At 49.8% G+C, this 12,149-nt stretch overlaps 2 protein-coding genes across 6 annotated transcripts in view; one reads left to right on the forward strand and one right to left on the reverse strand.

Moving 5' to 3' along the window:
* The window catches only part of TG (thyroglobulin), a gene marked incomplete at its 5' end in the record, with an annotated part of 218,933 nt that overhangs the window by 43,777 nt on the left and 163,007 nt on the right, over positions 1-12,149 (reverse strand). The window lies entirely within an intron of this gene.
* SLA (Src like adaptor) overlaps positions 1-12,149 on the forward strand; it is a 57,610-nt gene that overhangs the window by 19,677 nt on the left and 25,784 nt on the right. For 2 of the 5 annotated variants that reach the window (XM_081071192.1, XM_081071191.1), the window contains one exon: positions 4,072-4,335. The exons of 1 other annotated variant lie outside the window; for it this stretch is intronic. The gene's annotated coding sequence lies outside the window, so the exon portion shown is untranslated. Of the gene's footprint in view, positions 1-4,071; positions 4,336-5,394; positions 5,499-11,369; positions 11,521-12,149 lie in introns of those variants that run through there. 2 more of the 5 variants (XM_081071194.1, XM_081071195.1) reach the window with 2 other exon arrangements.

Here is a 12,149-nt window from a genome sequence, read left to right on the forward strand (position 1 = left end):
TTCAGCAGATGGATAAGCATGAGCACCTCTTTGGGGCAAGGCTCGGTGCTAGGCTCAGTGGTCATGTGTTAGATGAGTCCCTGCCTTTCCAAGGTCATGCTCCACTTTGAAAGGAAAGGGAGGCATCCCTGCTCAGGGGACCCCTACAACGTGCCTTGCACTGTGCCAGCCAGTCTATTCACATTCTCCTATAGCCCCTCATGACCTAGGAAGGAAGTGGGATTAGTAACACCTTTTAGGCTCACGGAGAGATCCAGAAAACTTCGCAAGGTCACACAACTCCCAAATATCTGGAACCCCCCTCTTGCTCTTGACTCCAATATGCGTATGTCCTGTTCCAGTGGGGCAGGGGAAATTCCAGGGGGTATTCTGAAGAGGAAGCAACCAGGTTTGGTTACGGGAGGTCTGGGAGTACATACGGACAAGGTGGGCTCTGGGTGGGGCCTGCAGGATGGAGGGGCTTCCCACGCAGCTACGGAATGGGCAGTGGCAAAGCACGTGGTGAAGAGGAGTGAGGCCTGTCTGAAACGTAGAGTGACACAAAAAGTCCCTGTGATGAACGGGGCGTGGAGGTCGTGAGTGGGGACATTGTCATGTGAGGAGGATGGAAACAAACTGTGATGAACTGAGTGACAGCCGAAGGGACGAGGTAGTCCTGCGGGGGACAGGAGTCTACGGCAGGTGCTGGCGGAGCCGTGACAGGATCTGCGTCTTATGTGGGGAGACAGGGCTGGCATGGTGTGGGTGAGGCGCTGGGATATGGGAGACTCACAGGAGGCCAGCATAGTGGTGACAGTGTGCTCACCTCCACAGGCCGCTGAGCTAGAGCTGTGCGTGTGTGTGTGTGTGGGGGGGGTCTCTCATCAACTGGTGGCCTCCAGTGAGTAAGGGAAACCCTCGGAGCTGGTTCCTTCAGGTGAAGGCTAGACATACAGAGTAATTGGGAAGAATAAATAGGTCCCGTGAGCAACAGCCAAGTTCCTTTGCTGGCCCTGCAGCAGAAGGGGCAAAAACTTGACCCTCGGAGAACTTCCGTCTCTCTCTCTCTCCGGATCTTGAAGGTCATGTGCTTTAACCCCCCTTTGGATACAAGAATCCCATCGACCATTTATGGCCCCCAGTGTGACGCCTGGCATTCAACAATTGCTCTCTGAATTTCCCTCCTGAGTGAACTAACTTACATCTGATTCTCTCCATCGAGAGGGAGCTTCCTAGTTTTTAAGTTTGCCTTCTTCATCTTCTAACCTTTCCAGCATTTCTGTAGGAAAAAAAGGACGGCTACTTTGAGTAGAACTGGGACTCTGGAAATACTGGACCCAGCTGTAAACTGCGGGGCTTAAACATTGCATCGCTGCTCCTAGAGCCTGGAGCCCCCTGGGACCTGCAGCTGGAGGAATGGGCTTCATTTGCATTGGTTAGGAGACCTGCCCCAAACCCCGGCTGGGGAATGTAACCAACAATGATAAGTGTGCAAAGATAGCTGTTTACATAGCGGAATATTCCATTTCAACAAGGTGAAGACCGCAGCGTCTTCAGTGAGCAATCCTCAGCCCAGAGGGACATTTTGCTAATCTTCCTGTGGCCTCAGCCTGGACCCTGACAGCTAAGGAACTCACAAGGCCCTCCAGAAATCAGGTGCTTTCTACACAGATGGACCTGGGTGTCTTCGTAAGCTCTGGCGTGTGGCCTCCTGACCCAGGGCTGACTCCATACTTATACTTGAGTTCTTGTGGGGATGTCCCTTGCCACGTGTGGCCTCCAACTTCCACACTATTCCCCCTGCTCAGGTCACACATCTCAAATCTTCTGTGCATCACAGATGACAGTTTTAGGAACTTTTTCTCGAACTTCCTCTGTGTCCTGGCAGTTACCCCAAGGCTGAAAAGGGAGATGATGAAACATCAAGGCCAGGGAACATTAGCAGTAGCCTCTGCAGGTCACCCAGTTACCCAATAGAAATGTACATTCTGAGCTTCTCCTTCTGCAGAAGCTTCTCCTGTAGAACTGTGTCTGACAGGGAACACCCCGCTATGGTCCCTGCCTATCTGCCATCCGCCTCTGCTGTCAGACTTGGAGCTTTCCTAGGGCGCGCAGTGCCCTTCCCCCGGCTCTCCAAACTCTGTGTGAAGCCAGTAGTTCCTTCTGCCTGAGACTCGGGCCCTGGCTGGTCCCAGGCTGGCTCTGTCTCCTCCTACAGGTCTCAGCTAATGGCGCTTCCATAGAGAGCCCATTCCTCCCACTACTGACCGCTTGTGGGAGGCAGCACCTCTGGGGCCCACCATCGCATTAACCATTCCATTGCCTTCCAGCCATCACCATAACTGAGGGCTGCCATATGTAAGTTTTCATACCATGGCTCCCCCAGAGAAAGTAAGTTTAGTCAGGGCAGGGTTTTGTTGGGTTCTGTGCACAGCTGGTTCCAGTGGCAGGAAGAAGCCCAGTGAAGTTTTACTGAATAAAGGACTGAATGAATTCAGAGTCTAGCTCATAGTAGATTCTCAATAAGTGTTTTTTGACAAGTTGCCATTGCCACAAAACTCATGCCTTCTGACTATCGGTCCAAACCGCCTTTATTCTTTTGTGTGAACACAGCGGGGATAACACCACTTCTGCATATTTCTGCCAGTCTGCTCTTCCTCATCAAGACAAACTGCCCACGTGGTCTTTTGTACTATTTCCTCTGTACCTTCCCAGGGTGTCCTGCGCAAGGCGGGTATTTTCACAAGTTGTCTAAGGAAGCATCTATGTAGTACAGAGTGCCTTCTAAATTTAGAAGCAGCCCTGATGTTTTCCATCCGTCTTCAACAACTGCAGTGAGTGAGGTTTCTAAATGACTGGCCCTGGGTGGCCGAGTCAGCCTACTGGGTGGGCACTGTGTATCTCCGCCCCAGGCTCTGCTCCAACACCAGCTGTGTGATTCTGGGCAAGTCACTGGACACTCTGCTCTGTCATCTCTGTGAGGTGGGGGTCGGCCAGGGTTCCCAGAAGCAGCCCCAGCGTGGTCACCCGGCATCCCCAGCTCAGGCAAACCCTCCCCAGGCAGAACTGCCTGGAATCGACATCCTGACAGCTTCTACCTCTGTCACCAACAAGCTTGAGGCCCCAGATGCCTGGGCTTTTTTTGCTTGAGATCCACATGCTACGAACAGGGAACTGCTTTTTCCTTTTTTTCTTTTAATTTTCAAACCCATCACAGAGGTGAACTACAAGGCACATAGGCACTTCACCTAAATTCACCAAATATCAACATTTTGCTGCATTTGCTCTCTATCGCTCTCATTTTCTCTTTCTCTTTATTTATATTTATTTATATTTTATATGTTTTTGTTTTAGTGAACCATTTACGGGTGGTAGACATCACGACACCTGACCTACAAATACATCAGCAGGGATCTCGTAAGAACTGGCATGTCTCCCACACAATGATGTCATTGTCATACCCAAGACAAAGAACATTGCCACACCGGCATCTCATATGTAGTTTATATATTTGAATACCACTCCCCCATCCCAATAACGTTCTTCCTAGTGCTTTTCCCTTGATCCAGGATCCAGTCGGGCATCAGGCATTGCGTTCAGTTGCTGTGTTTTCTTAGTCAACTTTAATCGGCAACCTATTTTTCATAACCTCTCTAGTTTCTTATGGTTGTAGTAAAACTGAGGGGCAGTGCGACCCCAGGAAGGCCGGCCGGCAGCTCCTTTCTGTAGAGGGACTTTGATGCCCACTATGTTAAGTGTCTGCCCATTAAAACCTAGCCTACAGCTGAGCTGGGGACAGAAGCTCTGCAGTGGGGTTTATTCAGCAGCAACAGGAGGAAGCAGTCTTAATTGGGAAACCAAGAAAAGCGGTCCTTGCAGCTCTGAGCCACAGCCTCTTTGGACCCAGTGAGCTCCAGGGACCATGAGAGCAGTCTCTCCTGCCTTTTAGTTAGAGGAAAAGGTCCAGCCTCTGAAAGCCTGAGCATGGCCTGGACATTTAGAGTCAAGCTGCCCATATTCCCAATGCCACTGCAAAAAAAAAAAATTAAAAAAAAGACTTTAATAACGCCACTGTCTTCCCTGTCCTGACAGAGAGAAGCCTGCTCAGAGTGGTTACTGAAAACAGGAACCGGCCCCTATGCAAGGTCCGTGCCTCCCTCGTTGCTAGCAGAGGAAGTGTGTGGCTGATTTAGCAACTGCTGTTCTTCTCGATAGCATGGGCTTGACTACACCCGCCGGAGGCCCGGCCGCCCGCTCACTCTGCAGGAGCGCAGCCGCTGATGGAGAGGCGGTGATGGTGTTCCTGGCGGCCCCTCCTCAGCTACTCCCAAGGGAGACCAGGTCCAGCCTTTGAAGGTACCTTGGGGGCCACGGCAGGGGCTGGGCAGGGAGAGACATCAGCAGCCCTCAGACACACAGCTGGCAGGGGGTGACTTTCTGGACACAGAGACGCTGTCCATGAAAACAGGCCAGGAGAGGCCCAGCACTGAACACAGTGCCCAGCATGCGGCACCCGCTCAGTGAATGTTCGGTGCGTAATTATATGGCAAGAAGGGCGGGAGAGCTGGGGCTGGCACATTCCTGCCAGAGGACACTTACAGCCACAGAACAGTGTGGCACATTGCAGGCTTCTGACTGAGGACAACCGCTGCTTGCTATCAGACTTTCTAGCAGTGTGACCTTGGGCAAGTCATTGAAACCTCTCTAGACTTCATTTTCTCCTCTGTAAAGTACTGGGACACAGGTATGGGGCAGACTGTATGAGTGAACATATGCAAAGTGCCCGGACTAGTTTCAGACACGTAGGAGGTGCTCGGTTCATGCTGTCAGCATGGAGTCGTGACCTCTAAAGGTGCATGGAGCCCAGGGAGGCTGAGCCATCATAGTAGTGCTTCTAGAGTTCGGCTGTGTGGGTCTTCTTTGGGAAAACGCCGATGATATAAGTAACCAAAATCAAAGTCGGTGGTGTGTGTAGAGGGCCAGGGGTAGGATTAGTAGAGATTTCGGAGAACTGGCATTCTACAGGGGATGAGGCACACGCCACATTCTTCTTGTTCCTAGGTGTCCAGGGAGCCTGGTGTCAGGGAATTGACTGGAGACTTTGGCCTCAAAATGTTCTGAATTGGCACTGTGTATCCTGGTGGGAAAGGGATGGGGTCGGCCATGCCAAGTGCCAGGGGAGGGGCATTGTATGAAAAGTCATTTCCCTGTAATCTTCAGAACAATTCTGCAGGGTTACAATTATTGTTTGCTCTTGACAAATGAGAAAATGAGGCTCAGAGAGGTTAAGGGATTCCTCTAAATCACACAGCACTGAGTAGCCCTAAGGGCTGAGGGGCAGGTGGGAAGGGCCTCAGGGAGAGCAAGTGTGTGAAGGACAAGAGTATGTATTTAAAGCAGCACTCTTCATTTAAGGAGAAATGCACCGCATGTTCTGCAAATTGCCATTCTGTGGTTTGCTATGAGATGTTGACCCTCCGATCTCTCATCTGGGCTGCGGTGCTTTGAAAACGGGGAAGGTAAGCCCAGATCAAGGTTCGGGCAAAATCTTTTGCAACTGATGTTCTCCGCTTAGGAGGACGCTATTCAAGCCTGCTTAATATGCTCTGAAAAGTAGACTAATAACAAAAGTACTGAAAACCTAGGAAATAGACAGACTGAAATCTATTTAGATTCCTGCATCTTAAACAGATCTAGAATCAGGGCAGCAAGACAGCTCCGTGTGACTTAATCAGTGACACTTGGGTGGACATTCTGGGTCGGCCGCCAGAGAGCTGTGTGACTCTGGGCAAGTCACTTTGCCTCTCTGAGTGTTAGTTTCCTCCTCTTAAAAAAAGAAGACCAGCTTCCTTGTGTGTTTGTAAGAAAGTTACATTGTAAACAATATGTAAGAGATGCTAAATACTAAATAGCTGCTGTTAACTCAGCCCCTAACCCAGACAATTAAAGTACTTCAACTGACTTGGGTACTTCTAGGTGTGGGCAGCAACTTAGTCCTCCATCTGATATAGTAAATGAAGCAGACACGGAAGGTTTACATTGCAGCCAACTGAATCATTTTCCTAATACAGAAAAAAAAAAAAGTTCCTTCTCTGAGTTTCGAGAGCTGGTAACATTTTTTCAAAGGGAGCCTGTGTCTTAAAGACTTAGAAATTATTCATTCTGGTAAATCCCAGTCAGCTTCCTGCATTCATAGATGCTGCTGGTTTTTAATTATTCATTTCACATTCCACAAGTATTTATGTACCCCAGCTCTGAGATAGGCTGGAGCTTAAAATTCTCATTAAGGATCTCCAGCATGTCAGGCTATACCATGTGGCTCTTGTCAGTAACGTAAGGGTCCTGATAGTATTTTTGTCCATCCATCCATCCATCCATCCATCCATCCATCCATCCATCCATCCATCCTTTCCCTTAATAAATATGCATTGAGGCCACAGCATGTGATGGATTTCCTCCCTTTCTCTCCTCCCCAAAAGTTCCAAAGGAAATAAGTACATTGGGTTCAAACCACTTCCTCCCATCTGAGAACCACTAGGGGAGGGGGCTCATTTCATTACGATAACTCGATAACTCGAGCTACAGATAGAAACTGTGGCGCCTCAAAGGCTCAGTGGCTCCCTTTTGTTGTCAAACAGCTTTGCAAAGTCACATTTCCCTCCCGAGCACTCTGCAGGCAGCGGGGACTGGGGTGGGAGAAGCTGGGGAGACTCCAAGAGCGTCAGGAGAAAGTGGGAACTGTCCTCATTATGGTCATGAGGGGAAATGACTGCCCTGAGAGGGTCAGGCTGGACCTGAACGTGCAACACTGCCAGGCACTCCACACACAATTCTTTCAGCCGCTCAGCCAAATTCAGTGAGCACTTACTATGTGCCAGGCGCCTGCTAGGTCGTGACTTTTCATGGAAGAATACAATAGCATGGCCTGTGTTCTCAGGACGTCTACAGCCTGGGGTTTGTAAATACTTAAAGGAACAAGAACATTGTGCTCAAGCTGTGTGCCACAGAGGGAGCAAACAGGTCCAGAACAGAGACCAGTGGGGAACCAGTTCAGTCAGTAAAGTCTGTTAAACTGAATTCTCACATTAACCCCGGGAGGTAGTCATGCTCCTTCCCAATTTACAGACGTGCCATTGCCCCCTCCCCTTCTCACCCCACACCCTGCAAGTCACACAGACAGTCACTTAAAACTGACATCCACTGAATATAAAGCCAATCACCCAGACTATCAGGAACCAATTCTCCATTCACTACTCTATCAAGACACCGATTGGTCCATCCACTGAACATCTGTTATGTACATGACCCTCCAGCACACAGAAAGGTAGCGCCATGAGCTTGTCATAATAAAGGACAGAATCAGTTTTGTGCAATCCACTCTCCAATCCCCATGCCTGAGAGCGCAGTATTGAAGAGCCGGCCGCGATCTGGAGCTAGAGGCCTGGATTCAAATCCTGCCTCCGCCTCCAACCAGCTGGGGGACAAGTTATGTAAATGTTCAGGCCTTGGTTTCCTGTTATTCAAAATGCATAATGATAGCCAGCGATGCAGCTCTCCTAGGCATATTGATTCTGCAGTTTTCCTCTACTGCTTTTTATTTCCTTACGGAACATCCACCACATTCTAGCCAGGGGTAAAACCGGACCTGGCCTGTCTTCATAAGCGGTGAGTCACTCAGCAAGAGATCACACAAACGCTTGTTAAAATCACAGTCTACTTCCGCGCAATACATACAGGCCTTCTGAGAAGGGGAGGAGGGGAATGGAGAGTAGCCCAGCTGTCCTCACGCCTGGCATCTGTGTGTTGTGACAAGCGACTCACAGTGAGGGGTGAGGTCCCTTCCCCAGAAGGAGGGTCAGTGCATGCAAGTGCTGTTATTCAGCAAAGCAGCTATGTCCATCTCGCTCTATAAGTTTATGAGCTGCACTGGGATTCATGTAGGTGAGTAAAAAGCAAAAGTCAGTCTTGCTGGGAAATGGGATGGAATAAAGGAATCAGTGACAATCCCTGGGCCCAGATGGCCAGACAGCCTTAGCGTCTCCATGCAATGCTCCATCTACCTCCTTCTAAGGAAACCTGCATTGCCAAGGATCCAGGTTTCAAATGAAGAGAAAAAGCCACCTTCGAATTGACTGTTTTCTCATTCTGTGTAATGGTGCCTCTATGTAGTCTAATATCAACATAGGTGTCTTTACGACGTTTTTTTCATTGTCAGTGTTCCGAAAATATTTAGTCGGCTACAGATGAAATAGGTAGGTGTCCAGGCCCGACTCCATTCATAGCATGGGATTTGGCAAAAAAATGTGTTTGGGGCACAACAAACTGAGACAGGTTGGCACCATACCCCACTAGCCCTCTGTGTTTCCTTTTTCTTTTTTTGCGGGGGTGAGCAGGGGGCTCTGTGTATGAAAAGTTGATATAGGAAAGAAAGAAATGGGGGGATTTTTACTTCTGATTTCAACGAGATAGTAAAGCGAGATGGTGCTTCACAGAGACTCCCACCAGGTCTGGGGCACATTGACTGTCAGCACAGAGATGAGCCACAGAAGGGGAGGGGAGCCCCTACTGTGCCCATCCTGTGACACCTGCTCTCTAATCCTCACTTGGGAAAACCCAGCGAGGACCATAGGACTCTGTCCATTTTTAAAATAAAAACAAACAAAAAACAATGCAAATAAGTTTAGTAACTTAATAAGGAGTGAAACTGAAAGGTACTCCAGCACCAACGGGCCCCAAATTTGGCTTCTTCCTATAAAAGGACTATAAACTGTTTTATAGGACGCTTCCATCAAAGCCGAGTCTCCCTGTTAGCCTGAGAGTACATGAGATCTCCTTCCGGGGAGCCACAGGTAGAAGGCGTCAGAACACAGGCTCGCAGACACATGGGTCAGGACCCCCAGCGACGCTGACAAATGGGCAATGGCTCTCTTGGGATGGAGAAACCTACAGAGCGCTTGTCTACACTTACTGAGTGACCTTGAGCAGGTTGCTTGCCCTCTGAGCCTTTTGTGTGTAATATGAGGGCACTGAATTGCTATTTTTCAATTGGTGATTTATAATATCGAGGATTGGGGCATTGTATCAGGCAGCATAGAGAGACAAGAGGGTTGCCCCCCCACACACACACACACCCCAATCAGCGCCTTGCTTTTCTCTATTTTATGTATTGAGTTTCTGGGGAAACTTTCTTAAAACAGGTTTCAAACCAGCAGGAGGTTTGAAATACCCTGGATGAGAGGATCCCCAAGTCTCCCCCACATGGCCTTCAGAGCCTCTGACTTTGAGTCAGGCCGGAGGAGGACATGGGAGTGGCCCTGCGCCTTTCGGAGCTGGCTGCCTGCGCTCCATCCATCCTGCCCTGTCCATGCCTCAGGGGCCACGGCTGTACCGCAGGGAAAGGAGAACGAGGTGGGGTGGGGGGGCGGGGGCAGGCCTGTGGCTGCACCTGCCCCAAGAGGAGAGCAGGGAACAATGTGGGTCACAGGGTAGGTGCACCTGTCGCGCGAGGTCAGGATGTGGTGGGGTGCCCCCGGAAATGCTGCGAGATCCTTGGCATGGAAACCAACCGATGCTAAGCCCTTGTGCCAGCTCTTCTTTTCCCCCGTGTGCAGTGGCAGACCACAGGCAGCACTGGGCAAGCCCCAAGTCACCCGGGTGGAGACCGGGTACCAGTCACCACACAGGGATAGGTGAGTCCAAAGGGCCATTGCTGTTGTCTGGCCCAACCTTTCCCACATATCTGAGGACCCCAAGGCCCAAGGAGGGGAACGTGCACAGCGAGTTACCTGGCCATCCAACCCCCCAAGGAATCCGGCTTTGGTAAAATTTTTGCTAGCTTACCTCACTACTCTTTTCTCTGCTTTGGATATAATCTGTCATTTAATCCTCAGAACATCCCCGCTGAGCATGTATTTGTATCTCAGATTTATGGATTTGAAAATGGAGGCTCAGAGAAGTGTAGCAACTTGCCACAGGACACACAGCCAGTAAACAGGTCGGGAACTGGAATCTGAACCCAGGCTTTCCTGGTTTGAAAACCCCCTTTCAAAGCTCCAGTATTTGTTCCAAATTCTTCCAATTATAGAAGCAATTCGTGCACATGGGAGAAAATCTGGAGATTTTAGAAAGGTTTGTAAAGAAGAAATCGATAAATGCACTACCCAGAGAAAGAGCCCTTGCAGGCATCTTGGAAATAATTTCCTTTAATATTTTCCTCCATCTGTGCATATACATTTTAAAGTTTTATAAAATTGGGATCGTATAAGCACAGCTGCTTTTTCTTTCTTCCCCCTCGTAGCATTCACAGTTCTTTAAAATCATGGTGTGAAAGGCTGGGAAGCATCACATATAATTTACTCCTGCCCTTCTGACCACGCCAGGCCATCTAAAAGTGACCATGACGGCTGAAACCTAGCAGGCCTTAACTGGCCTCTCTCTCCGGTCCCCTCTGCTCCCCGCAGCCAGCTCCCCGGACCTGGGCTTCCAAGCATTGCCACCTGACATCCAAGAGACCCCTTGGGACCTCTGTGTCCCTGGTACTACAGTTGTACCCAATAGTTTACAGTCCTTGAAGTTTGCTCGGATGACTTTTAAAGGTCCCTTTTCTGCTGCATTCTTAGACTAGACCAGAGGGCAGAAAAGCAGGACAGCAATTCGGGGAGGCTGAGAGCACAGGTTTTGGAGTCCGGCAGACCTGGTTTGAACCCACCCTAGCCTTGGCTCTTGCTAGTCCGATAACCTCGGACAAGTCACTTAATTTAGCTCATCTATAAAGGGAAGTGGTTGTGCGCAACCCAGGGTACGGCCACTGTGAAATGCTTAGCCCAGTGCCTGGCACAGAGGAACAGCTGATCAGCCACGATGGGGGTGGTGATTCTCGTAATGACTGCTGCTGTTGGGGTTCTGATATGGTGGGCAGTGAGGTCCCCCATTTGCGGCATCACATTCACACACATTAGAAGCAGGTCATGTGAAGGGGCTTAGAGCTGTCACACTTTGTAGAAGAAATTCTAAGACCACAGGGAAGATTCCGTCCCTAAGGAAGTTTTCACATTCCCACCATTGCCAAGGGTTTCTAGCTGTTCCTGGTTTTACTGCGGAGTCCAGACCCGTCTTCCCTTGGTTGGAGTTCCCCAAGCTCTCTCCCCCTTTGCATACTATGAAGGGGTTCAGGGTACCTTCCATTCCAACCGCGAGGCCTGGCTTTTAGATGCTCAGATAGGACACAGACCTATCCCAGAATGCTGCGCGGGAATGGAAGGTTCTGAGAAGCCTGACCCCTGTGTTTACAAGATCAGGCAGAGCGCGTGATGAAAGGATCCCTGATCTGGTCAAACAGAAACCTAGCTGGAGAAGGCACATCCCACATTCCTGACGGCAGCTCCCTGCAGGCGTGTGACCTTTCCATGACATGTGCCTCCTCAAATGGTGGCCAGTCATTCACTGACCAAAGCTCCTTGGTGATCTTTCTTCCTCGCTGTGGAGAGAGAGCAGCGCGGGCTCTCCACCGGGGGAAGGACGTGGGTTCTGAAGTCAGGAGAGGTAGGTGTGCCCCCCTGCACCCCTGCTCTGTGGGTTTCCAGGTCGGGGAGTGTGAGCCAGGGAGCTAACACCCTGGGAAGGTGGAAGAGGAAGCTCTGCCTCCAGGGGTGCTAGACACACGCAATGGTGTCTGCTAATCGCCCACCAGAAGGTGGGCCCAGAGCACCCACAGACGGCCATCCCCCTATCCTGAATTACACAGAGACAAGGTCCGCATTCTGTCTGACGGGACTCCATACGAGAATGATGATGGCTCTTTTCTCTTATTAATAATTTTCAAAATGCCATTGAGTCTTGATTGCAAGAATTAAAAGGAGCGAAGTGGCTCTCTCTTTGGAGATCGTCTTTTCGACTCATCTCATTTTTCAGGAGAGTAAACTGAGGCCCAAGGTTACACAAAAAAGGCAGCGTTGGTCCAAAGACTGGGGGGAAAATGAGAGGCTGGTACCAGTCCTGATCCTTTGACACCACAAAGAGAAGGGAGAAAGAAATCAAGCCTTTTTAGCGCCAAAGTTAATTAACTCATTTCTCTTTTGCCCTCTCCTTATTGTTCCTAGAAGCAATTAATGTCTCAGACCCTCTCTCCCACCTCCAGCCGCTGTATAAAACTGTCACAGATTAAATCAAAT

This window comes from Rhinolophus hipposideros, assembly GCF_964194185.1.
Source record: "Rhinolophus hipposideros genome assembly, chromosome: 13".
Taxonomy (NCBI): domain Eukaryota; kingdom Metazoa; phylum Chordata; class Mammalia; order Chiroptera; family Rhinolophidae; genus Rhinolophus; species Rhinolophus hipposideros.